General features: G+C 40.0%; 1 protein-coding gene across 4 annotated transcripts in view; it reads left to right on the top strand.

Annotated features, from left to right (window-relative positions):
• ENOX1 (ecto-NOX disulfide-thiol exchanger 1) overlaps positions 1-26,130 on the top strand; it is a 617,728-nt gene that overhangs the window by 153,411 nt on the left and 438,187 nt on the right. For 3 of the 4 annotated variants that reach the window (XM_066380849.1, XM_066380848.1, XM_066380845.1), the window contains exon 2: positions 105-153. The exons of the other annotated variant lie outside the window; for it this stretch is intronic. The gene's annotated coding sequence lies outside the window, so the exon portion shown is untranslated. The remainder of the gene's footprint in view (positions 1-104; positions 154-26,130) is intronic. 4 annotated transcript variants of the gene reach the window in all.

The raw sequence follows: 26,130 nt of genomic DNA, 5'->3' as shown, positions 1-26,130 counted from the left end.
GTTAGAATTCCAACACGGGTCTCAGCCTGATAAGATCCGGGGTGGGTGGGGCTGCCTGCCTACCTGGAGGCTCAACGGGAAACCCATTTTCTTGCCTCTTTCAGCTCCTAGAGCCCCGCGTGTGGCCCCTTTTCATCATCAAAGCCAGCAGCGGTGAGTCCCGTCTTTTCTATGCTGTTATCTCTTTGATTTTCTGCAGCGGGAGAATTTTCTCGGCCTTTAAGGACTCATGTGTTTAGATTGAATTTACTTGGATAATTTAGGGAGATCTCTCATCTTAATGTACTTACCATTAATTTAATCATGTCTGCAAAGACCTTTTCGCCATGTGTTGCATATTCACAGGTTCCAGGGAGTAGGATGTGCACATCTTGGGGAAGGGAGGAATGTGAAAATGTCAATATTCTGCCAAACAGATGGGTTCGCTCACAAAAGAAGTACAGCGATGGTCCACCTCAGAGTATCATTTCTTTTCCAGTATATATTGTGAAAGAGAGAGTTCCTAGTTCGTCTGTTCAATCAACAAGAAATATTTGGGGAGCTTGTCACATTTTCCTTGACATATTGTTTCTGGTGGCAGAGTAACACAGACCAGATTGTTGTTTTGTAGGGTTGTGTTTGGAGACCCTGGAAAAGTTTGCTTGAATTCAGAAGCAGGCTTAATGATCAGAAATTGGGTTACTGACCCTGGTCAGGTAGCTCAGATGGTTAGAGCATTGTCCTGATATATGCCAAAGTTGTAGGTTTGATCCCCGGTCAGGGCACATACAAGAAATAATCAATGAATGCATGAATAAGCGAACTAACAATTTGGTGTTTCTCTCTCTCTCTCTCTCAAATCTATAAATAAAAAAGAAATTGAGTCACTAACCAAAATGGATCAGTGTGTCCAAAGGGGACATAGAGCAGCTATAGTAGTGATGAAAGTGGTCATACATAGCATTTATTGAATACAGACTTCTTTGGAGTAATTTATTTAATTCATGTAATCTTAACAACTGTCCTGTAACAATGGCACTATTATTTATGATCATTTTACAGATGATGAAACTAAGGCACAGAACGATTAAATAAGTTGCCTAATACCACATTACTTAATAAAGTGATTGAGCAAGTATTCAAAATCCCAAGCCGTCTGGCTCTAAGCCCTGCTCCGTAACCACTGCACACCCCTGCCTCTCATGGGGCCAATGAGAGAGTGTGAAGGAGCCAATGAGAGGACCGGTGAGAGGCACAGAGAGCTTCGGTTTCTGTGCTCGTGCGCCTGTTGGGTTGCTGTTTCATCCCCATGGTTTCTGCCTCAGGAGCACAGGGCAGATGTCCCTGTGTGTCGGGCACAGCCACCTGCCTGCTGTGGGGAGACATGCCGATGCTGTCTGTGCTCAGGAGGGTGCAGAAGCACGCAGCTCACAGCCTCCGCTGCAAGGGGAGGTGAGGGAGACATTCTGTACTGCAAACCTTGCTGCACCGTCAGTTGGGCCCTGGTTTCTGCGAAGTACGGAGAGTGGAATGTACAGAGAGAAGGACTCAGAGCCCTGAGTGTGTGTGTCTGCTTCCTCGGTGACCAGATTGGGGGCTGGGTCAAGCCATGAGTCACTGAACCTCTGTGAAGTAAGAATACAAATTCTGTTTCTCTACACCTCCAGGGCGGGCTCAAATGTTTACTGGAGAATGCTCTATAAATCTTGGTTATTACTGTCCACCTCCTTCATTTTAATAGCCATTGGGTGGCCAGGCAACCCCAAGAATTTCTTGAATGAAGATGGTATCTTTAGTGGGTAAACCATAATTGTGTGAGCACAGCGACAGCTGTGAGTTCCAGACCTTATAGGGAGGTGCAGAAGCTTCTTTTGGAGTTAGTGAGCCTTTGCAAATTCTTTCTCAAATAATCAATCACACGTAATTCTCCAGGGCAGTGAAGGCTCCAAGGTTTTACCCTGCCTGTGAGCTAATAAGTTAGCCTACGACAGTTTCATACATACTGGCAGAAGACGTGAAACTCCTGGGTCAAACACAAAGGACTTATTCCTCCTGGCACAGCAAACAGAATGAGCCTCATGCTTGCATCGGTTTGCCTTGCCCCCGACTCCCACAGGCAACGTGGAGCAGGTCTGTCACAGCTGAGGGACACAGAGTTTAGGAAATCACCAGTCTTATAAAAAGCTGTTGGAAAACTTATCTACCCTTTCTTATTGTGGTCAGAAGAAACATCTGTGTCCTCTGTCCTCTGTCCTGGAGGGAGATGCTATCTTTATCCTTCCAGGCTGTTTGCTTTATAAACATCCTTAAAAAGGCAGTCTGGGACAGAAGCTGACACAAGGCATGCAGGTAAAGCCATAGAACAGAAACAAATGCATAATTAGCTAAATTCTTTTTTTTTCTTCTTCTTCTTTTATAAGTGAGAGGAGGGGAGATAGACTCCCTCATGCACCCTGACTGAGATCCACTAGGCAACCTCTGTCTGGGCTGATGCTCTCCCCATCTGGGGCTATGCTTGCAACCGGGCTATTTTTAGCTCCTCAGGCTGATGAACTCTGACCAACCTAGCTATTCTCAGCTCCTGGGGCCAATGCTTAGATCAGTCAAGTCACTGGCTGCTAGAGGAGAAGAGGAAGAGAAAGGGGAGAGGGAAAGGTGGAGAAGCAGATAGGTGCTTCCCCTGTGTTCCCTGATGGGGAATCAAATCTGGGACATCTACAGGCTAGGCTAGCGCTTTACTACTGAGCCAACTGGCCAGGGCCATTAGCTAAATTTTAATAATGACCTATAAATATGCATACTTGTACCAGTGATTTGATACAATCTGAATTCTGCTTGAGAAAAAAGATCTCTTTCTAATTCTCTTCACTTAGTTCTGTTCAATATTTTTAGAATGGTGATTCAGCCAGACTTGTTGCTGAAATAGTCAATTACCATGAAGTTCAGAACTTCTAATGAATTGGTGATTAAATACTATTTTAATTAAAAATAATTTACATAAGTGTTCAGAAGGCATAGGTTGATTGTCTCTTTGATGAACTTTGGTTACAGGAGTAACAGGAGGTAGAATTTGATACTTTGTTAATGGGTGAGACCCATAGATACTTACGTAGTTTTTTGTTTAGAATAATACATATGCTTTTCTTTGATTTGCATGATAATCTTCTAGGGAAATTCTTATTGGGAAAATTATTATTTGATGTACAAGTTTCTTTATATTCGATTTTTCAATTAATTTTCTAAATATATTAAATATTTATGGTCATGATTAAACATTAAAGACCTGTCATTGCCTACTCAGTGTGTAGTCAGTGACAAATTGAACCCAAATGACTTGGATCATTGATAAGAGCTTAGAACTTATCACTTAGACCATTGATTTGCACTTTGTCTTTTTTTGGGGTTTAAACTGGATATAATGACCCATATGGTGTTGTCAACATCAGAAAGTTCAAGGTCGCATATTCTATGTGGGAGTTGGGGCAGCGCTGTGAACATGGCTTTAGATGCAGCTGAATCTGGTCGGAATTCCAGCTCTGCTAATTCCTAATTCTGTAATGTATCTAAAATACCTGAGCTTCAATTTCCTCATCTAAAAATTGTAGCCTAGTGTGTCATAGAATAGTTGTGTGACCCAAATGAAACAAGTTATCAAAGCGGATCCATTTCTTTAATAATGTAAAGGGGGTACTGAAGTCAACTCAGGCGTCTTACCAAGTTTTTTTGTTCCATTATTATTATTTTCAGCTTGGGTAAAGCCTTACGTTCTTAGTTAAATTCCTTCTTTAAGGTACTCATTGATTGTCTGTTATTTTTCTAGTTATCTAGGTACATTGGGGAATTAAAATCATTCTTTAAAAATCATCCCATGGATATCCAAAGCTTATAAATTGCTAGATGCTAATGGGAAAGTCAAGAATCTGTTTCAACTTATTATGCAGACGTACACAGAGCTACCTAGGGAAAAGCAAGGATTGGCTTAAAGTCCCAGAATAAGATGCTTTGCAGATTTCAAAATATGTCACTCACTATAAAATTAATTCAATTATTTACCAGCCACACACATACTAATCACAGTTGAAAACAGGAAAGACCACCGGGATTACTGGGCGGTTACCTTTCTATTACCAACGCTGGTTTTCAGAAATAATGACAGCTCGCGTGTATGATGCCCTCCAGTTTTATGAAAAATCAGGAACTGAACATTTAAAAACTAATTGCAATTAATTTAGATGACTAAAGAGCTATGGCAGTTTGGGAGTCGATTCTTAGCAATTTAATCAATCTCTCCGATGAAAAGTAGGGAAGATATTTTAGATTTGACATTCAACTGAAAAGCTTTGTGTTAGGAATGGAATGAGAAAGCACAATGAATGGAAGATAATATTGAGTTATATACTATTAAAAGTAAACAGCTGCAACATCCTATGAAGGCAGCCATGGCCGAAGAGGTAGGGAGAAAGGGAAAGAAAGTTGATATATTCCAGCAGATGGGAGGAAGGAAGAGAAATGGTAAGGCGCCTGCCTCCTTCAGATGTGTGAATCTCTGTTCCCTGCTACCATGTAGAAAACGGCACTGTAGGTTGGGTTAAATATTTACTTCTGGCTAAGTATTACCATATGCAAACTTTTAAAAATAGTAGCATTCTAAAGGGAGAAAACAAACGAACAATTTGCAAACTATATCAAAGCAAGTCTAAATCGGTGGTCCATGGCAGTAATTCAAAAATGCTGACATTTCTATTTAGTCCAATGCATTAAATCAGCACCTACTGTGCACAGGGTAATGTACTGGATCTGTAGTGACTGGACTGATCATCCTCATTAGCATATCTTCTCACTCAGTCCCAACCAGAGAGTAGGCAGCAGGGAGCACAGGTGTTGTGTACCCACATCAGGCCTGCATCCCATGTAAGAGACTGTTTCTGAATCTAACCCTTGCCTTCATGAACCTGGTAATATGGTAGGGAAGATTGCACTTTGATAACACAGGACACATGTATATATTTAAATCAGTTCCAGTTCCTCATGGCAACAATTTTTTTAATCCAAAGTAAGAAATGGCTTGAGTTAATTTTTGTAGGTGATATCTTTCTCTACATAATTGTACATTTTTTACTTTAAAAGATGGTGTAATGAGTCTTTCTTGCTTTTCCTTTTCTGCTTGCATTTTTCTTTGCCTTGAACTATATATGATTAGACACAAATATCCCACAAACACAGCTATAGCATAAATGAGGAAGTAGAATATCAACTCAAGTGGAGAAATTTTAAACTCTGGACTCTATTAGACAAGAAAATGGATATTCCAATAAATAGAGTTGTTGAGGCTACAGCAAATTATCTACAAAAAGATGCAGGGTCAGCATTTTAAAGATAGTATCATGGCTGAGTGGTTAATTAAGTAAAGACATCCAATCCCAGTGGACCCTTGGGGGAATGAGGTCTATGTTTTCCTCCTCTGAATGTTGGGGCAAATTGGTGTTTGATTCTATTGTATCTGCCTCTTAGGATCTGCCCTAAGTCTGCTTCTGTTCCCCTGAAAATCTTTTCTGTTGAAATGACCATAGTGTCAGTGACACCCATATACTAAATTTAATTGCTTTTTGAAAAGTACTGTCTTTTCTCCCCCAATAATTTTTTCAATTAACAATTAATTAAAGCATACAGTGTTGGAAAATTTTATTCAAACTCTTCCTATTCTTCACCTTATGGAATTATTAATTTATCATAAATGACAAATAGCATTTATTTCAGCTTTCAGCTCCTAGCTTTCTTGTCTGATATTGATTAAGTTTTAGGATATTTAAAATAAACAAACTGCCTGACCAGGAGGTGGCGCAGTGGATAGAGCGTCGGACTGGGATGCGGAAGGACCCAGGTTCGAGACCCCGAGGTCGCCAGCTTGAGTGCAGACTCATCTGGTTTGAGCAAAGCTCACCAGCTTGGACCCAAGGTCGCTGGCTCAAGCAAGGGGTCACTCGGTCTGCTGAAGGCCCACGGTCAAGGCACATATGAGAAAGCAATCAATGAACAACTAAGGTGTTGCAACACGCAATGGAAAAACTAATGATTGATGCTTCTCATCTCTCTCCATTCCTGTCTGTCTGTCTCTGTCTATCCCTCTCTCTGACTCACTCTCTGTCTCTGTAAAAAATAAATAAATTAAAAAAAAATTAAAATTAAAATAAACAAACCTATAGAGACAGATAAAACTGTGTGTGTATGTATGTAGGAGAGTTGTTATCCCTTTCTGCTTGTAAAGAACTATTTATAAGATAGTGGCAGATCTTTTGAAATTAAAGTGATTATTATTATTAGCATGTGCAAATTTGGGCAAGTTATTAAGTAATTCTCTTAAGTTTTTTTGTTGACTCATCTGTAAAATTGGATAATAATGGTCTCTAATGCTCCTCTTGTGTATTAAAATTTGTAAAGCATTAAATATAATAACTAGTGCATAGTAAGGGCTCAATAATAAATGTTACCATTGTGGCCATTATCATTTTGTCATTTTTATTGTGATTATTTGTATTTTTGGATTTTGCCAAATCAAGAGCTTGTTTTTAATTTGAGATATCTTTAAGAGGCACAGGAACATTCTTTTTGAAATTTTTTTTTTACTGATAGTGTCTCTGATTTCAGCTGAATTGATTTAAATCATGCAGTTGGTCTCAGGGACTCGGGCCTTGAGGGCAGAATCATGTCTCATTCTTCCGTACATCACTTCTGCGATGGCACTTTATTCAAAGCAAGTGATTAGCACATTTGGATGTAACTCTAGTGGCTGGCTGTACTTCTGGTTTCTTACCAACTGTGGGGTTTCTGCATTCACTTTATGGATTAAGCATTTCTGAAGTCCCAAAGCCAGATTTGGAGACAAAAAGACCTGAGATTTGATTTCTGATTCTGCTGAGATTTGATCCAAGGTATGTGACAGTTCCTAATCCAACCAAATCTATGTTCTTTAAATATTTTTGCAACAGTTCTTTAATGGAGGCACGAGGGAAGTGATTTGCTGTAATAAAAATACAATGTGTTATTAGAATCATTCATTTATTTACTTTCTTTGGCCAAGGCAAGGTCAATGCTTCTGGAGTTAAAGTAGTGAAAGGTTTTGTTTTTCTTTTTCTTGATTTTATTGTAGACTTTGTCTCTGTGTGTTTCTTTTCTCAAACAAGTAATTATAGTAAAAGATGTATATCTTAGATAATAAAATACATTGCCTCAGTCAAAGAGCACAAGTCACGCTCATTTGATTTCAGAATTTTAGCAGGCATTAACTATGGTTACTCCAGTAAGATGGACAGATGATTCTGGGCAGATTTTCTTTGTGAAGGTAGGTAAGTGGATGGGGAATGGGTCAGGCTTTTTCCTACTTGAGAATGTTATTTTTATATTTAGCTAGGTATATAAAGGCTTGCATTGATGAAATTTGAATTGATTGTTACAGATTACTCAAGTAACATTTTAGCACTAAAGAAATTGGCTCCTAATAGATTGGCCGGTTGCCCTGGGGGTGGTTTGCCTCTGGTTCTGCTACTACCGACTGCACTGTTTAGAGGAGTTATTTATTTTAACCTCTCTTAGTCTTGGTAGCATCATCCTTAGATGGCAAGAGAGGAAGAAGGAAGGAAAAGATAACCCAGTCAAGTATCTTCTCTTTATCAGTTAAATGCAAGCTTTCTTAGAACTACTATACTACTTCTCTGCTTTCTTCCTATTGGCCAGACTGAATCACATGACCACTGCTTGCTGAAGAGGAAACTGGAGAAACAAATTATTTGTACCACCCCTTTCTTCCCTTTTAAACAAAAAGGGAGTTTACTGTGGGTGGTCAACCCACAGTGACATCAAACTACTTCTAGGGATTTTTGTGTGTTAGAAGTACCATTATATTAAGCATCTAGTGAAAAAATTATTCAAAAACTATGTATTTTCTCATATCTAATATGTTATAGATTGCTAGATACAATAATAGTATTTTAGAATTTTAAAAAGGGCATACCCACACTTAATGTAGATATTATTTTAAGGTGTATCTCATTTTCAAAAATATTAAAATGTGAATAAAACATGTATCCTTGAATTAAGGAGCTATGGAAGTAGATATGATTATGATGAACCTGAAAATTAAATTTTTTCCCTTATAAATATGGCACTTTAAATAGAGAATAACATATTGCCTGGCTTTAAATACTCAAATAAAAACAGATGCTCTTTTTAGAGGTATATACTGATTTTTAAATGTAATAACTTTGGAGAACTATTTTAAAATTAATTTTGCAAGACTGCCACAATATGATATGTATATAATAATACCAAGAATAATAATAAGGATTTGCATTTATTTAAAACAGCATCAAAAAACTTCTAAATAATCACAGATGCGAAGGATGTTTTTGAAAACATAAAAATAGCTCTGGCCAGATAGCTTTAATGGTTAGAGCATCGTCCTGAAGCACAGAGTTGCTGGGTCAATTCCTGGTCAGGGCACATACAGGAACAGCTCAACAGCTCAGTGTTCCTGTCTCTCTCTCTCTCTCTCTCTCTCTCTCTCTCTCTCTCTTCCTCTCCTGCTAAAATCAATAAATAAAAGAGAGAGAGAGAGAGAGAAAACATAAAAACAAAAACCTTGTGGGGTTAAACTCCTCATCCACCTACCTATTTGGATGTATTATGGAGGGTACTGTAGTCAACCGCAAAGGTTAAGTGCTTGCCCCTAACTCAGACTGTTTCAGTCAATGTTGTTCTTGGACAATAAAATATATAACCAAGAGAAAATCTTAAAAGCAACAAGAGAAAAGCAGTTAGTTACCTACAGTGGAGTTCCCTTAAGACTGTCAGGTGATTTCTCAACAAAAACTTTATAGGACAGAGGAATTGGCAAGAAACATTCAAAGTGGTAAAAAGCAAGGACCTACAACCAAGATTACTCTACCCAGCAAAGCTATCATTTAGAAGCAAAGGTCATATAAAGAGCTTCCCAGACAAGAAAAAGCTAAAAGAGTTCATCACCACCAAACCAATATTATATGAAATGTTAAGGGTTTTTTTTTTTAAGAAGAAAAAATAAATAAAAAGAAAAAATATGAACAATAAAATGGCAATAAATGTATATATATCAACAACTGAATCTAAAATACAACATAAACCAATAAGCAGAACAAAAACAGACTCATAGATACAGAAAGGGCTGCCAGATGGGAGGGGAGGAGGGGGACAGGTGAGAAAGGTGAGGGGATTAAGAAGTACAATTGGTTGTTACAGAACAGTCACAGGGATGTAAAATACAGCGTAGGGAACATAGTCAATATTCCAGTAACTCTGTATGATGTCGATGGATATGGACTTATCAGGATGATATAACTTAGTAAGTTATATAACGTCTAATCACTGGGTTGTACACCTGAAATTAATATAATTCGTTCAACTGTAATTGAAATAAAAAATGATTAACAAATAAATAATAAAATGTATAACCATAAGTTAATAAAGTCCTAGCTAAGCATTGCTGCTGAGAGACATACAGATCAAAAAACAAAATATTGCCATTTGGTTCTATTATCACCTATTTACTATGTGCTGCACAGATTTAAACTTTTTAGTTTAGTTGGTAAAGAAGTGTATTAGGTTAGAAATCAGTTCCTTAAATTACAGTTTCTTAAATTTGCATTTAAAGACATTTTCATTTAAAGTACACTGCATTTAAAGACATTTTCTTTGAGTTAGGGGGTCAAATATCGCAATTTTCTGAAAAAGACCCTAGATGCTTCTGATGATAGTGTGAGTTAATTCTATTTCCCTGGGCAAGGTCTCTCTGAGAGGACACAATTCACCACTTTGGCTGAGATGCTATTTCCAATAAATATGGAAATTATGGCTTCCTGTGCTGTGGCCTGGTGTGAAATCTCATGGGAAACAACTTGAAACTATGTGATAGGTTTGAGATTAATTCTGACCCCCCTCCCTGACATAACCAACCTATATTTACAAGACGTACTATTATTTCGTGGCCATCCAGAAAGATAAGTTAATGTAGTCCTATTTTGTAGAATGAAATACCAGTGATAAAAATCTAGTCTATATATCCCGTTGCAAAAAAAGCAGCCTCTGCATTTAGGAGCTGAGCCCAGTGACCTGTGCTTCTGCCAGTTCAAGGGTGGCTCTTTGACCCTTTACCCTGCTACTTCTCCGGCTTTCTCTAATGACCCTCAGCAAAGAATTATGATTGGGGTTTTTCCCTTTGCCACATGAGGATGGTTTTGTGATGATGGATTTTAAAATAAAGCTGTGTTCTCAACTTTGTGAAGTCCTGGCAGGACTAAGATGAAACGTGCCTGCCGTTTCAGGTTTACTCATTGAGGAACTGTTAGAAAATTATTACACTGTAAATGTTGGGGGAGGGGTGCTGCTATGGAGATTGGGGAGAAACAGGAGATGAAAGACTTTTGAAAATCTCTGTGGGTAAAGCAGAGAGTCCAGGCGTCCCCAAACTGCGGCCCGTGGGCCGCATGCGGCCCCCTGAGGCCATTTATTTGGCCCCCACTGCACTTCCGGAAGGGGCACCTCTTTCATTGGTGGTCAGTGAGAGGAGCACTGTATGTGGCGACCCTCCAACGGTCTGAGGGACAGTGAACTGGCCCCCTGTGTAAAAAGTTTGGGGACCCCTGGCAGGGACTCTCAGGGAGCATTTGTTAGTGTTGTTCTTAAAGGACTTGGATGCAAAAAATATATAAAGAATAAAATATGAATAATATTTTGTAATTGACTACTGAGGTCAGATAAATCTGCTGTCTACCTGCTCTGAATTTGCCTCCTGCTGTATCTGCATCTGAGAATAGGGAGGCTCTGGGGAGGACTGGCCTCTGCCTAATGGCTGGGCCACAGAGCTTCAGACAGCAAAGGCTTGTGGATATACCACTGATTTTGCTTTTCCTTTAGGGACCAGTATTTCAGAATATCCTCCTTAAATTCTGCATCATCTGTGGTAGACTGTCTGTTCTCTTTAAATCTTTTAACCCTGCTTTGTTCATTTCTAAACAAAGGGAAAGACACTGTAAAGATTTGGTAGATTACTAAAAACAAATACTTGTGTTCAGTTTTTTAATTGATTGATTTTAGAAAAAGAGGAAGGGGGGAGAGAGAGAGAGAGAGAGAGAGAGAGAGAGAGAGAGAGAGAGACATCGATCTGTTCCTGGACATGGCTAACCAGGATCAACCTTCAACCTGTGATTGTTAGGACAGTGCTCCAACCCACTGAGCTATCCAGTCAGGGCATTTTAAACTCTTGGGTAGTTGATTCTGAATGAACTTCAGGCATGAGTGTTGTGCCAGGATTGAAATCCTTTGAGAGATGAGGAGCTGTGACCTGAGTCATTGGGCTTTACACGGTGGCACTTCCAAGTGACACCATTAGAAAAGTTATGCTGTTCTTCATAAAAGAGACCATACATGTGTTGCTTTGCTCCATTTGCCTCATAGTATAGAAAGTCCATTTACTCTTTGTATGTATGTATGCATGTGTGTTAAGACATTTTGTTGAATTTATTGGGGTGACACTGGTTAAAAAATTATACAGGCTTCAGGTGCACAATTCTATAACACATCATCTGTACAGTGTATTATGTGGTCACCAACCCAAGTCAAGTTTCCTTCCATCACCATCTACCCCCCTTATACTCCCCTCCACCTACTCTTCTCCCTTGGCAATCACCACACTGTTTTCTGTGTCCATGGGATTTTTCTATTTTTCTCAGTCCCTCTGTCCCTACCACCCAGACCCCCTCTACCCCCGACAGCTGTCAGCCTGCTCTCTCCCTATACTGAGTCTGTCTCTAAATCTACCCTTTGTGACAGCATGGGTGGACATGGAGAGCGTTATGCTAAGGGAAATAAGCCAGTCAGGGAAAGACAAATACTCTATGATTTCACTCATGTGTGGAATCTAATGAAGTCTATTCATTCTTAACTGTAATCTCAACAATCCTGAGTCCTTATCTTACATACAGAAACCCAAGCCTTGAAAAGTTGTTACTTGATCAAACTCTCAAATTGAGCTATGACATGACTTTGGATCCAAGCCTTTCATTCATGGTCTGTTTACCCCAGTAACCCCATGTAACATAGACTAGCTACTTGACCCCGTATAATGTAGACTAGCCACTTGCTTGCTTGGTTTTTTTGCTTCACTTGGTATACTTTCTAAGCCTTCGCTTCTTTTCTAGTAATTGATTACTGCATCCTAGTATTCGTCAGGGACTGATCTCCCTCATTCCCTTAGCTCTGTACCTTCTTGACGTGTCTCCTTGAGTCTCTACCACCAAGGTTTTGGTATGCTTCTTACCATGTCTACTTTACAAACGACTTCGGTGAAGGAAGCTGTAATGTTCTGAACATTCAGTTTTGAATGTGACTTTCCCATCTAGATTTATTGAATAAATAGCAATATCACCACCTCAGATCATTTATACTAAGAGAATGTTTGTAATAAGAGCCTCATAATGAAAAATCATGGGCTTGAAGAGTTCCTAGAGGTGGCCGTAGAGTGGACTGGGATGAGAAAACTGAGGCCCTGAAAGGTTAAGTGATGAGGCTCAAAGTTAGAGAGCAAGTTATGCTGGAGCCTGAGTAGGTAACTAGGTGATCTGCCTGCTTTTCTGGAATCATCTTCCCATAATTTTATGAAAGAATTGTTAACCGTAGGCTATAAATGCAAAACCTCACCTTTGAGAAGATTCTGGCTTTTGAGTTTGGATGTGATGCTGTGCTACTACCGATGATAGGAGAGAGATACTTGTACAGTGTTTGCTGTGTATCGCTATTACTTGCATGACCTTGGGCGTGGTACCCACTGCTCATGGCCCGTTGTCAGCATTGCTCATTTCACACTAACTCTGTCTGATGCCTGTGCCTGACATTCCAGATCTTAGGCAGATTGAAGGTGGTTCATGTCAGAACTCTTATTCAATCATTTGGTCTCCATTTGAGGAATGAGGCCCTACCTAGTTCCACTGGCTGAACTTGCAGCTGTACCTGGACTATGGTGCCCCAGTTTGGCCAGCCCAGTGACAGGACCCTGCTACTTCCCTACTGACAGACAAATGTCTGCTGACCATTGTAGGGGAGCTTCCAAGGGCCACTAGCCCAGTTTCTGCACATTGTTTTGGGTCCTGGAACTCTGGTTGTCTTTGACCCTGAATTGAGGTCATAATTAGCACTGTGTCTTGCCCAGGAAGATGTACACACACACACACACACACACACACACTTCCTCCAACTACAAGTCTAGCCTCTCTTTTGCTGTCTTATCTTGCTATGAGTAGCTGATAAGAACCAACAAAATCCTGCTATATATCATTTTTTTATCGATATTGAATAACTTTAAGTAGTTTCTCACTTCTCACATGTGGAAATTACAGGAAGTTTATGAATTGAATGTATATTTCTACATTTAAAGTAAAGAGTGGAAGATAGCCTTCTTGCACATTTATCTCTGTCAAAAGGTGAAAAAAAAATCATGTATTCATTCTTTCATTACTGTGTTTTATCCTCAGTTTGTTTGGTTTTTTTTTACAGGGAACATGACTGGAAACTGAGTTGTTGATTCAATTTCAATTTCCTTTTTTTTTTTTTGCAATAGTCATTGGTTCAAACAAAGAAATGCTTACCAGTGGAAATGATAACTGTGATAAATAGCCTAGCTTTCGTGTATGCCTGCTATTTTCTGGTGGTCCTGAATCCCAGATTTAAGTTTGAAAGAAATTAAGTTGAGTGTCTTCTCAGTTGCCTCTGATAATTTTGAGTTTTTCTCCAGCACCCCCCCCCCCCTTTGGAGCCTTTCCTCTCCCATCACGTCACAGGGGCCAAGCCTCCCCTCCCCGTCTGCCCCTGTTCCCTCTCACGTTTCAGCCACCCTGTTTCCTCAGTACTTTCCTGCATTCCCTTCTCTCCCTCTCACGTTTCAGCCACCCTGTTTCCTCAGTACTTTCCTGCATTCCCTTCTCTCCCTCTGCTCCTGATCTTAGAGCAGCTGCCGCGGGAGCATTTCCCTGTTCTCTGCACACGTACACGATGAATGGTTATTTGGGCCTGGGGAGAACGAATGCCCTGGAGAGCCACCGTGCTTGATTAGTAAGTGGCCGACAGAGCCGCCATGGTTGGGAAAGTGCTCTACGGCTCCTGTTTGCCCATATATACCTTTTTTGTTTATGGCCTTTTTGGTCCATTAACATTGTTATATTATGTTTTGGACTTTATTTTTATTTACAAAAGAGTATGTTTATGGCATCCTGTGGCTGATGGGCCTGATGCAGCCTCTCCCGGCTTCCCACGTACATACCTGTGGTGGCACAGGAAAACACAGACAGACATAGCCCTGGTGGAAAATAAGACTGATAGCCACTTGTGGAATTCCTGCAGGAGTTCCTACTGATTGCAAGGCTACTGGAGTTGCATTGAGACTAAAAGCCGTTGGCTTTTGTATCAGTGAGAAGGCCTGAGCAGCTACCTGCTGTGGGCCATGTGCTTTATGACAGGTTCGGAATACTGTAGCCAGTCTTCTCTTCTTCACCAGCATTTTACAAACCTCCATAGACTACAACTCCCAGAAATATACTTGGCTTGTTTAGTGGGTGGTGCTGGAGCTGAAGAGTAAAATTCATCCCTGGTGGTAAGCACCCCTCAAATTGAAACACATCATCAGACTATGTGAGTAGAGGCCAGAAGAGTTTGTCTACCTAGCGTTGAGTGCATGGATAATGGTGGGCTTTTTTTAACTCTTCATTTGATAGGGTTGGGGGTTAAGAAATACACAATGACAAGGACAAAATCTTAGTAATTTAAAGCAGTCCAGGATGAATGTTAACTAAGCACCAGAAGTGTCCAGACCAATTTGCACCACAGAGTAGAACTAAAAAGAGGATCCAGAAACTGCCACCTATGGGGTACTGCCAGCCAGGAGTCGCAGATACTGTCTGTTGGCCAGTTCAAAGTATGGATAACTTTCCTCCAGTTTTAGAGCAAATACACACAAAGCTTACCAAATGGGCCGTCCAGGGAAAGGTATGTTATAGTGAATAAGTGTTGTTTTAAAAGATTTTTTTTTTTTTTTTTTACAGAGACAGAGTCAGAGAGAGGGATAGACAGAGACAGACGACAGGAACGGAGAGATAAGAAGCATCAATCATTAGTTTTTCGTTGCGCATTGCAACACCTTAATTGTTCATTGATTGCTTTCTCATACGTACCTTGACCGCGGGCCTTCAGCAGACCAAGTAACCCCTTGCTCGAGCCAGCGACCTTGGGCTCAAGTTGGTGAGCCTTTGCTCAAACCAGATGAGCCCTCACTCAAGCTGACGACCTTGGGGTCTCGAACTTGGGTCTTCGCATCCCAGACCAAGGCTCTATCCACTATGCCACCGCCTGGTCAGGCTAAAAGATTTTTATTTAAAGCATGCAAATTGTACATGAACAGAAGCTTTAGTAGATAAGTAAAATAATATAAAAATATTTAGACTAGAAATTTTAATATTTATATTCTCTAATCTCACTTAACTCCCCAGAAATAAAGACATTATGCTTTTAGTGTTTATTATTCTAAATAATTTTATACATATACACATTACATACCTACCTACACACACACATACACACACAATTATATATATAAGGTCTACCGGAAAGTTCTGTCCATTTTTGGAATAAAACAAAATACAAATTTTTCTTACCGTCAATAAACTTTATTAAATAATATAATTGCCATTATTATTAATGATTTCTTGCCAGCATGAGGGCAATTTGTATATCCCATTTTTGAAAAATGTTTTATATTTTGATGCGAAAAATTGAACCAGTGCTTGTTTGATATCTTCTTCATTTTTTAATTTTTTGCCCTTCAAAAAATTTTGTAAGGACAAAAACAGGTGATAGTCGGAGGGTGCTAAGTCTGGGGAATATGGTGGATGCGACAGACATGCTTCTGTAGCATTTCTTCCTTGTTGAAATTCGTAAAAATTACAGTGGCGTAAATGAACTTTATCAGTAGCCATGGGTACACTATCGCTTCACACATAAGACTAACGTGAGTCAACTTTGTTTTAGTTAATTTGCTACGTCAGTATGTATATATTAAGTGATAAAAATAGAAAGGCACACATGCGCCAAATAAACGTGCTTACATGTCGAAACTTGTGATAGAAACGGACAGAACTTTCCAGTAATATATATATGATATATATATAATATATATATATATTGCATTATATTGGTCATATTGTTCTGACACTTGTCTTTTTATTTAATAACATATCTTAAGATTTTCTTTAATACTATTACATATATATTTACTTCATTCTTCTTAATAGGTATGCAATATTCCATTGTATGGTTACTCCGTAGTTTATTCTTTCCCTATAGGTTGACATCTATGTGGATTTCAGTACAGGCCTGTTATAAATAATGGTACAATGCACTGCCTTGTTTTTATGTACATGTGTAAAAATGTCTATGGGACAAATTGTTAGAAGAGGAATTGTTGGATCAAATGGTCCACACGTTTCGCATTTTGATAGGTACTGCCAAATTTCCTCTAGAATAGCTACCGTTATTTTTTCCTCATCATTGGGCTATGAAAATATCTATATCTCCCATATTTAGACCACCAATGGAGATTATTAAACATCAAAAATTTTATTTACTTGTTAGATGACAGATAACCTGCAATGCTATGATTAGTAGTGAAACTGAATGCCTTTATATGTGTTTTACTGTTTAACATCTTTAATAATCATAAAATTTAAATCTTATCTTTAAAATTGAAGATAATTTTTATTTTGAAACTTGAATTATTGATTCTAAAATGTATGTAGAGAATAAATGGGTGAGTTAGTTAAAATTTTGAGAATAAAAGCACTAATTGGTAAAGAAATAATACTTGTCTTATAAGAATTAAATATCTGATACACTCCTAGTAAACCATATATGAACCAACAGACAACACAGTGGAACAATAAGGAGGCTGGCTATAAAAGACCCAGTATATAAAAATTTCTAGAATATGATAGAATGACATCAAAATCAATGAAGAATCAAATAATTTCTCAAAAATAATATTTTGCTAATTGTTTAAAATCACAAAACTAAATTGAAGTCATAATTAAATAGCAAAATTATAATAAAATTAGGAGAAGAAAGTAAAGCATATCTATGTGTAAATATGGTTCTAGACTTGGGAAGGTGTACTAAAGCAAATGCTAACATAAAATACATATTGAAATATGCTAGATGTAAACACTTCCCTTTTTAAAAAATTTTTCATTGATTTTGAGAGAGAGAAAGAGGGGGGGAAGGAGGAGAGATGAGAGAGAGGAGGGAAGTGAGGGAGGAGAGAGAGAGAAGCATCAACTTGTTCCACTTATTGTTCCATTTAGTTGTGCATTCATTGATTGTTTCTTGTATGTGCTCTAACCAGGGATCAAACCTGTGACTGGGCATGCTGGGATGATGCTCTATCCATTGAGCAACCCGGCCAGAGCCTAAACATTTCTTAATGATAAAAAAGAAATACGCCATTAAAAAAACCAAATGTCACTTAAAAGTGAGAAATATATTAGCCACAAATATGACATGGGGTTAATATCATCAGTACTTGAAGGAATTTTTCAAATCTGTAAGGAAAAAACTAACACCTCAATAGAAAACTGAACAAAGAACATAAGTAAATAAAATGTAAATTCTTCTCTGCCAACACCACTTCAAGAAGAGCAAACAGCCAATAGAAATTGGGTGTTTCGATGTAAGTTGACAGATGAGTACTTCTTTTGTGTAAAAATACTGTTGTTTGTCTTGAGAGTAATGGAAAACATTCTTGTTTTAAAGAATCTAGTACTGAAAGGTGGTATATGACAAGCCAAATTTGTGCAGTTAAGTAGCTTACAAGATCTATTAAGGAAAAGAAAACATTCAAAAGTGCCTACTGGCCTGACCAGGTGGTGGCGCAGTGGATAGAGTGTTAGACTGGGATGTGGAGGACCCAGGTTCGAGACCCCGAGGTCGCCAGCTTGAGTGTGGGCTCATCTGATTTGAGCAAGGCTCACCAGCTTGAGCCCAAGGTCGCTGGCTTGAGCAAGGGGTCATTCGGTCTGCTGTAGCCCCCCAGTCAAGGCACATATGAGAAAGCAATCAATGAACAACTAAGGAGCCGCAACGAAGAATTGAAGTTTCTCATCTCTCTCCCTTCCTGTCTGCCTGTCCCTATCTGTCCCTCTCTCTGACTCTCTCTGTCTCTGCCACACACAAAAAAGTGCCTACTGACACAGTTTGATCAGAGGTACAGCATTACAATCACGTAGTGTGAGGAAACTAGGAGTTACTAAGTTTTAGCCAACTAAAAAAGAAAAAAAATAATTAAAGTTTACTTACATATGGATATTGTGTTCCTGATTTTGTTTTAAAGATACTGTTTTCTTATAGCATGGAAACTCTTTTATTAGTTCTGAAGTATATTATTAGTAAGTAGGGCTTCCTACAAAAAACTGTTTCACATATCTTGGTCCTTACTACTCCAATGGTGAAAAGAGGCAGGGCCCAAACCAGAAGGAATACATGCATGACTCCATTTCCCTGGTTCCCAGCAGCTCTTCTATGGAAAAGAGGAGGCCAGTATGTCTTTGTGTAATCTGGAGGAGCCTCAGGCTTGCCTGGCCACACTAATGCAAAGGAACTAGGTACTCTGAAGAGGACCCTAACAGTGTGTTGCCAGAAAGATGCAGTATTTGCAATCTCTTTTCAGTACTGTGGCCAAGAGTGAACTTGGCTCTGACCCACAGCAATATTTCTTGCTCTAGGAGGGAAGCTTGTGCTGCCAGTAGCTGCAACTCACTGATCCAAATTCTAACAGTTTACCCTAAGAAAAATACATCAAAGATTTATGCAAAATGATACACATTGCAGCGTTATTAAACATGGCACAAATTTAGAAACTTATCTTCAATTAAAAGAATGTTTAAATAAATTATGGCACCATCATAAGGTAGAATATTATTATAGCCATTTAAGACTTGTGTTTTTAAAAACCATTTATCCAAATGGGAAAACATTATTATGTTAAGTGAGTAAAATGGAATTCAAAGTGGCATTTATAGTATGAGCCCATTTTAGAAAAAGAAAAAAAGTGAATAGGAAAAAACTAGAGTGGACAATTACAAAGAAAATTTAATGGTGGTTTATAGCTAGATGATATTATGTGATTCATACTTTTATGAATTTTTTTCTAAACATTTTACTGTGAGCAAATATTTTATAATAAGTGTCTACATGTAAACACACATCCTCATATAATACACTAAGGTCTATGAAAAGTTTATTTCATGTATTTGTGATTCTTTGTAGAGAAAAGCAGAAGCTTGAGATTTTGAATTAAAGAACAAAACCCCAGAAAAAGTAATTTTGGTGACTGTATTAATGACAATAAGCTTACCTGAGGGAGGTTGTTTTAATTGTATTCCTGTTTTAAATGATAGGGCTTCCACAGTTTGTTGCTGGCTTGTTCTTCTTGGGGGTTTTCTGGTTTATTTAATGTTAAAAGTAGCATTTAAAGACAATGAGGCAAACATATCTGGACATTAATGTGTGGTCTTTTTTTTTTTTCCTCCTGAAGTTGGAAACGGGGAGGCAGTCAGACAGACTCCCACATTCGCCCAACCAGGATCCACCCGGCATGCCCACCAGGGGGCAATGCTCTGCTCATCTGGGGTGTTGCTCTGTTGCAACCAGAGCCATTCTAGCGCCTGAGGCAGAGGCCATAGAGCCATCCTCAGTGCCCAGGCCATCTTTGCTCTAATGGAGCCTTAGCTGCGGGAGGGGAAGAGAGAGACAGAGAGGAAGGAGAGGGAGAGGGGTGGAGAAGCAGATGGGTGCTTCTTCTGTGTGCCCTGGCCAGGAATCGAACCTGGGACTTCTGCACGCCAGGCCGACGCTCTACCACTGAGCCAGCTGGCCAGGGCCTAATGTGTGGTCTTATCAAGCATGAGGACAGAGTGAACATGGATAGTTATCTAACAAAATTGCTGTTGTTCATTCTTCATTACTCACATGTGTTGGGAATTTCTGCCTCTGAAAAGAATCTACTGATAAAACGTGCCCACTTGAGGCTCTCTGAGAGATGGAAGCTCATGCACACATGTTCTCCAAGATGCTGACTAAGACAATGAGAAGTATAAACAGTGGCAGGAGGATGGTGAGACTAGAGAATTCTACCAATGTCAAGGAAGTTTTGCCAAATATAGTCTGATATAAATTCATTAAAAGAGGACAGCAGGAATTGGAATAAAATTTCTCTTCCCAGGACTTTGTGTAGTGTTTATGTCTGTAAGTGGAGGACATTTAGAAAAGCTCCATTGGCCCTGGCCGGTTGGCTCAGTGGTAGAGCATCGGCCTGGCATGCAGAAGTCCCGGGTTCGATTCCCGGCCGGGCACACAGGAGACGCGTCCATCTGCTTCTCCACCCCTCCCCGTCTCCTTCATCTCTGTCTCTCTCTTCCCCTCCCGCAGCCAAGGCTCCATTGGAGCAAAGTTGGCCCGGGTGCTGGGGATGGCTCCTTGGCCTCTGCCCCAGGCCCTAGAGTGGCTCTGGTTGTGACATAGCGATGCCCCGGATGGGCAGAGCATCGCCCCCTGGTGGGCAGAGCATCGCCCCTGGTGGGCGTGCCGGGTGGATCCCGGTCGGGCGCATGCGGGAGTCTGTCTGACTGTCTCTCCCTGTTTCCAGCTTCAGAAAAATGCAAAAAAAAAAAAAAAAAGAAAAGAAAAGCTCCACTAAGAGCATTTAGACTGGATAAGCAGGGATGGGCAGGGAAGGCAGGCAGATGAAAGGAGAGCATCTGTGGGAAGCTCGCTTCTGAATGGCAGCCATTTGTGGGCGGTTCTTTTCTACCCAATAAGAAAGAATTTCCTATAAGGAATCTCAAGCTGATTCTAAAATGGCAGGCATAGAATCCCTATAACCTGGGGAAATTAGATGGGAGGGCAAAGATAGACCTCAAAGAGCAATTTCTGCAATAAAAACTGCAAGATCGATCCTCTGGAAGTATAAATTGGTATAACATCTATGCAAGGCAGTTAAGTAATAGCTAATAATAAGTTAAATTAAAAATGCAGATTTTTAGCCCTGAACAGCTGGCTCAGTTGATTAGAGCATCATCTCCAAGCAACAAGGCTGTGAGTTTGATCCCTGGTCAGGTTACCTATGGAAAGCAACCATGAATGTACAACTAAGTGGAACAACAAATGGATGCTTCTCTCTCTCTCTCTCTCTCTCTCTCTCTCCCCCCCCCCCCCCCCCCACCAACCCCTTCTTTTTGTCTCTCTAAAAAAAAATGCAGTCAGTTAAAAAAAAAAGAGAAAAATGCAGACTTCTATTTCTGGGTAATTGGAATAGATATACTTTTTCCTATTCCTTTCACTAAGTACAAATATAAGCCCAGGACATTATATAGAGAACAAGTACAAGATTCTGAAAAAGAGAAGGAGGCAGACTGATTAGGGACATCAGGACCAGAAGAACGACCCAGTGGTGTGTTCCCTAAATTTCATTTTTTGCCTCACAAATCCAAGACTTGATACTGAAGAAGCCAGCAACCTGGAAATTCCCATGGCTACCAAAAACAAACAAAAAAAAGCCACAGGAATGTTTACTCTTTTGATCCATAAAAGTAAAAGATACCTTAGCAAGATAGAACCATTTTAGAGAATAGCATTTCCACACCACCAAAAACCAAGCAAAACCTGGCTGCATCTCACCCATGCCAGGAAACGCTGAGTGGGGAGTCTCAATATATACCTTCCGGGGGTTGTATCAATATTCCTGCTGTAATGGTGCCAGGGACCAAGTAGGGAGCCAGGACTTTCATCTCCACGGTCAGTAATGAGTTTCTCCTTCTCTCTTTCTTGCTGCAATCTTAATGGAGTTTACTTGGGGCATCTTGACTTCTACCTCCATCTGGAAAAAGTAGGTACCCCTGCCCCTTCCTACTGAGATTGTGACAGAAGAGACCTTGAAGAGACTTAGGACTTTCACCATGGCCCACCATGGTAATGAAGCCACTCTCAGCTCAGCATTAGGAGACCACAGGGGGAGTCCAATTCCCTAGCCCACTCAACAGTAATGAGAAACTCCCACTTGGATGGAAGTGGAGGCCAACTGAGGAACTTGGACTTCCATCTTTAGTTGACAGTAATGTTAGATAAGTGTCAGAGAAAACCAATCAAAACAGAAGGTTTAAATAAGATCCAGAGTCTCGGAGCATAATACAAAAATGTTTAGGTTTCAGTTGAAAACCACTCCTCATACCAAGAATCTAGAACATCTTTAATTGTAAGAAAAAAGAAATTCAATAGATACCAACATTGAAATGATGGTCACCTTTATCCTCCAGATTTTAAAGCAGCCATATTGCAAATGCTTCACCAAGCAACTATGAACACTCTTAAAAGAAATGAAAATGTAAAATCCCTAGCAAAGAAATATGAAGTCTCAGCAAGGCAATATAAATTTTAAAGAAGTTCCATATGGAAATACTAGAACTGAAAATACATAAATGAAATAGAGAATTCTGTGAATAAGATCAGCATCAGAAAGGAGTTGATAGAGGAAAGATTCAGTGAACTGGAAGACAGAATGATAGAAATGTACTCAATCTGAACGGCAGAGAAAAAGTGGAATGGAAAAAGAAAAACAAACAAACAAGGAGGAGAGCCTCAGGGACTTGTGGATTTATAGCAGAAGGTCTAATATACATAGCATTGAAATACCAAAAGGAAAGGAGAAGAGGATAGTGCTGAAAAAGTACTTAAAATTATAATAGTAAAAATATATGTATATTCATATATGTATGTAATACATATACATGGCTGAAAACTTTCAAAATTTAATAAGAGACATAAACCATCAGAATCAAGAGCCTGATTAAATCCCAACCAGAATGAGCACAATGAAATCTATACCAGTTAACCTTCTGAAAACAATTTTCAAGGAAACTTCTTGAAAGCAACCTGAGAAAACAAAACTTCACAGGAGAAAAACAATTAGAAGGACAGCAAATTTCTCATCAGAAGAAATGGCACAATATCTTTCAAGTGCAGAAAGAACTGTTAACTCATAATCCTAAACATAGTGAAAATATCCTTCAGGAACACAGGGGAAATCAAGATACTCTCAGAATGAGGAAATACTAGGAGAATTAGACACTATACAGACCTTCCATACAAAATTGGTTTGAGGAAGATATTTGAACAGAAAGGAAACAATAAAAAAGGGACATTTGGAAATCAGGAACAAGGAACATGTTAAACGAAAGTATGGGTAAATACATTAGGCTTTCTGTCTCTTGAGTTTTCTAAATTGTATTTGGTAATTAAGGTATCAATTATAACACTATCTGAGTTAGCTAATAAATGTAAAGGAATATTTAGCACAGTTATATTTTAAATAGGAGAGGTAAAGGGTAAAAAAGTAGGTAAGTTTTCTGTACTTTACTTGAACTGGTAAAATGACGCCACCAATAGACTACACATTATGTATATATGTGATACCAAGAGCAGCCACTAAAAAATTGTACAGAGATACAATACAGACATTACAAAGAATGAAATAACACAAGCCTGTTGATTCATATAAAATGCAAACTCTAGCTTTGTGTTACAGCATGCTACTTTAAAGGCATATTAAATTACACAGGTGTGTATATGAACCATCATTCAGAACCTCCTGAAATCTAGCTGAGTGGAAGCCTCCCAGCTCAGGGCACCAGGACCAGTTACAGAAGTCCCCATATCCCCTGACAGAAAAAACCAGCAGAAACTGTGGCTGAGTGAGATGAAGGGCTGCAGGAGTTCCCAGGCAGCTCCTCTTGAAGGGCTGTCTTTTTTATTTTTCTTTTTTTTAAATTTATTTATTAAGTGAGAAGGGGGAAGGCAGAGACAGACTCCTGAATGTGCCCTGACTGGGATCCACCCGGCAAGTGGCAATTCTTGCCCATCTCAGACCACTGCTCTGTTGCTCAGAACAGAGCCATTTTAGCACCTGAGGTGAGGCCATGGAGTCATCCTCAGTACCTGGGGCCAACTTTGCTTGAACCATTCAAGCCATGACTGTAGGAGGGGGAGAGAGAGAGAGAGAGAGAGAGAGAGAGCACTAGAATGGGAGAAGGGGTGGAGAAGCAGATGATCTCTTCTCCTGTGTGCCATGACCAGAAATCGAACCTGGAACTTCCACTCGCTGGGCCAACACTCCACTGCTGAGCCAACCAGCCAGGGCTTGAAAGGCCATTTTAAAGTCTGCCTTTGAGCTCCAGCACTGGGGCAGCAGCTGGAAAGCAGCTCCTTCATCTGGGCAGGAACTGGATTGTCTGGCATCGAGACAAGGACAGGGAGGGGAGAGGGGGGGTAGTGGAGGCAGCTTTCTCTCAGAAAAAGTGGTGGCGGAGGCCATTGTTTCCTTTCTGAGACCCCAACCCCAAAGAGCCAGCAGGTGGGAGCCATATCTGAGTCTTCGTCAACCTGGCTCACACCGTTCCCCTGACCAGGTGATTCCCTGAAACCCTGCTCCACCCAATTTGCCAGCCCACCAAAGCTGTTGCCAGGGGCTTTTCTACAAATGACCTTTCTTGTCTCATTCTTTGTACTTTTCTAAAATCTCTCAAACAAGCAGCATCTGGTCTCTGCATACCTCGTACCTCTTGCTAATTGGCCCCAGGCCTGGCACTGGCAGCAACTGGCCTTGGTTTACAGCTTGGTGTCTCCTGTACACTGCACACTGCCAAGCTCAGTACAAGTAGCATTCATCTGCACATCGCTTTGTAACTTGTGCCAGGTGACCCCAGGCAGGGCATAGGCAGTGGCTGACCTTGTACCTCCTGGGAGGCCCAAGAGCCAGTGCACCTGATGGACAGCAGCTTCAGAGCATGTCAGATTATAACCCTACCACCTTGACGAGTGACACATTCAAGCAGCAGACTAGGTGAGCATCAAAGCCTCACTGAAGCCAGTCTTGCTCCGTAGGGTTGACTCCTACATAGCAGCTCCTCCACTGTGGTGGCAGCTGATCAACCTGGGGGGTGGGGCTCAGTATCTCCCAGGGATGCCAACATCAGTCAAGGCTCACAGAACATTGCTGACAGCCACACAGCAGTGCACCTGGAGCGCCCGGCTCAGATGACTGGGGAGGCTGTGCCACTGGGCCCTACAGGACACTTCCTACACAAAGCCACTCTACCACGTCTGGGTGATGTAGCAGCTCTACCTAATACACAGAAACACACATAGGGAAGCAGCCAAAATGTGGAGACAAAGAAACGAAAGCATAAGGGACATCTCCAGAAAAAGAACTAAACGAAATGGAAGCAAGCCAACTACCAAATACAGAGTTCAAATCACTGGAATACAGATGTTCAGGGAACTTAGGAGGACATAGAAACCATAAAAAAGAGCTAGTCAGAAAATGAAGTATACACTAACTCAGTGGTCGGCAAACTCATTAGTCAACAGAGCGAAGTATCAACAGTACAATGATTGAAATTTCTTTTGAAAGCCAGATTTTTTAAACTTAAACTCTATAGGTAGGTATAGTGTTATTAACTTAATTAGGGTGCTCCTAAGCTGGCCTAAGAGCTGCATGTGGCTCGCGAGTCACAGTTTGCCGACCACTGCACTAACTGGAATGAAGAATAATTGACAAGGAATCAACAGTAGAGTTGATGAAGCCAAAAATCAAATCAGCAATTTGGAATATAAGGAAGCAAAAAGCGCCCAATCAGAATAGCAAAAACAAACACACAAACAAAAAACAAACAAACAAAAAAACAAAAAAGGAAGGTAGCAGCATAAGGGGCTCTGGGACAACTTCAAGTGTACCAAAATTTGCATCTTGAGGGTGCCAGAAGGAGAATAGAGAGAGCAAGAAATTGAAAGCCTATTTGAAAAATATAATGACGGAAAACTTCACTAACCTGGTGAAAGAATCAGATGTACAAGTCCAGGAAGCATGGAGGATCCCAAACAAGGCGAACCATCAGAGGCCACATGAAGACACATCATAATTAAAATGCAAAAGATTAAAGACAAAGAATCTTTAAAACAGCAAGAGAAAAGCAGTTA

This window comes from Saccopteryx leptura, chromosome 4, assembly GCF_036850995.1.
Source record: "Saccopteryx leptura isolate mSacLep1 chromosome 4, mSacLep1_pri_phased_curated, whole genome shotgun sequence".
NCBI lineage: Eukaryota > Metazoa > Chordata > Mammalia > Chiroptera > Emballonuridae > Saccopteryx > Saccopteryx leptura.
The sequence above is the reverse complement of the archived record's forward strand: the minus strand, read 5'-3'. Positions and strand labels throughout refer to the sequence as shown.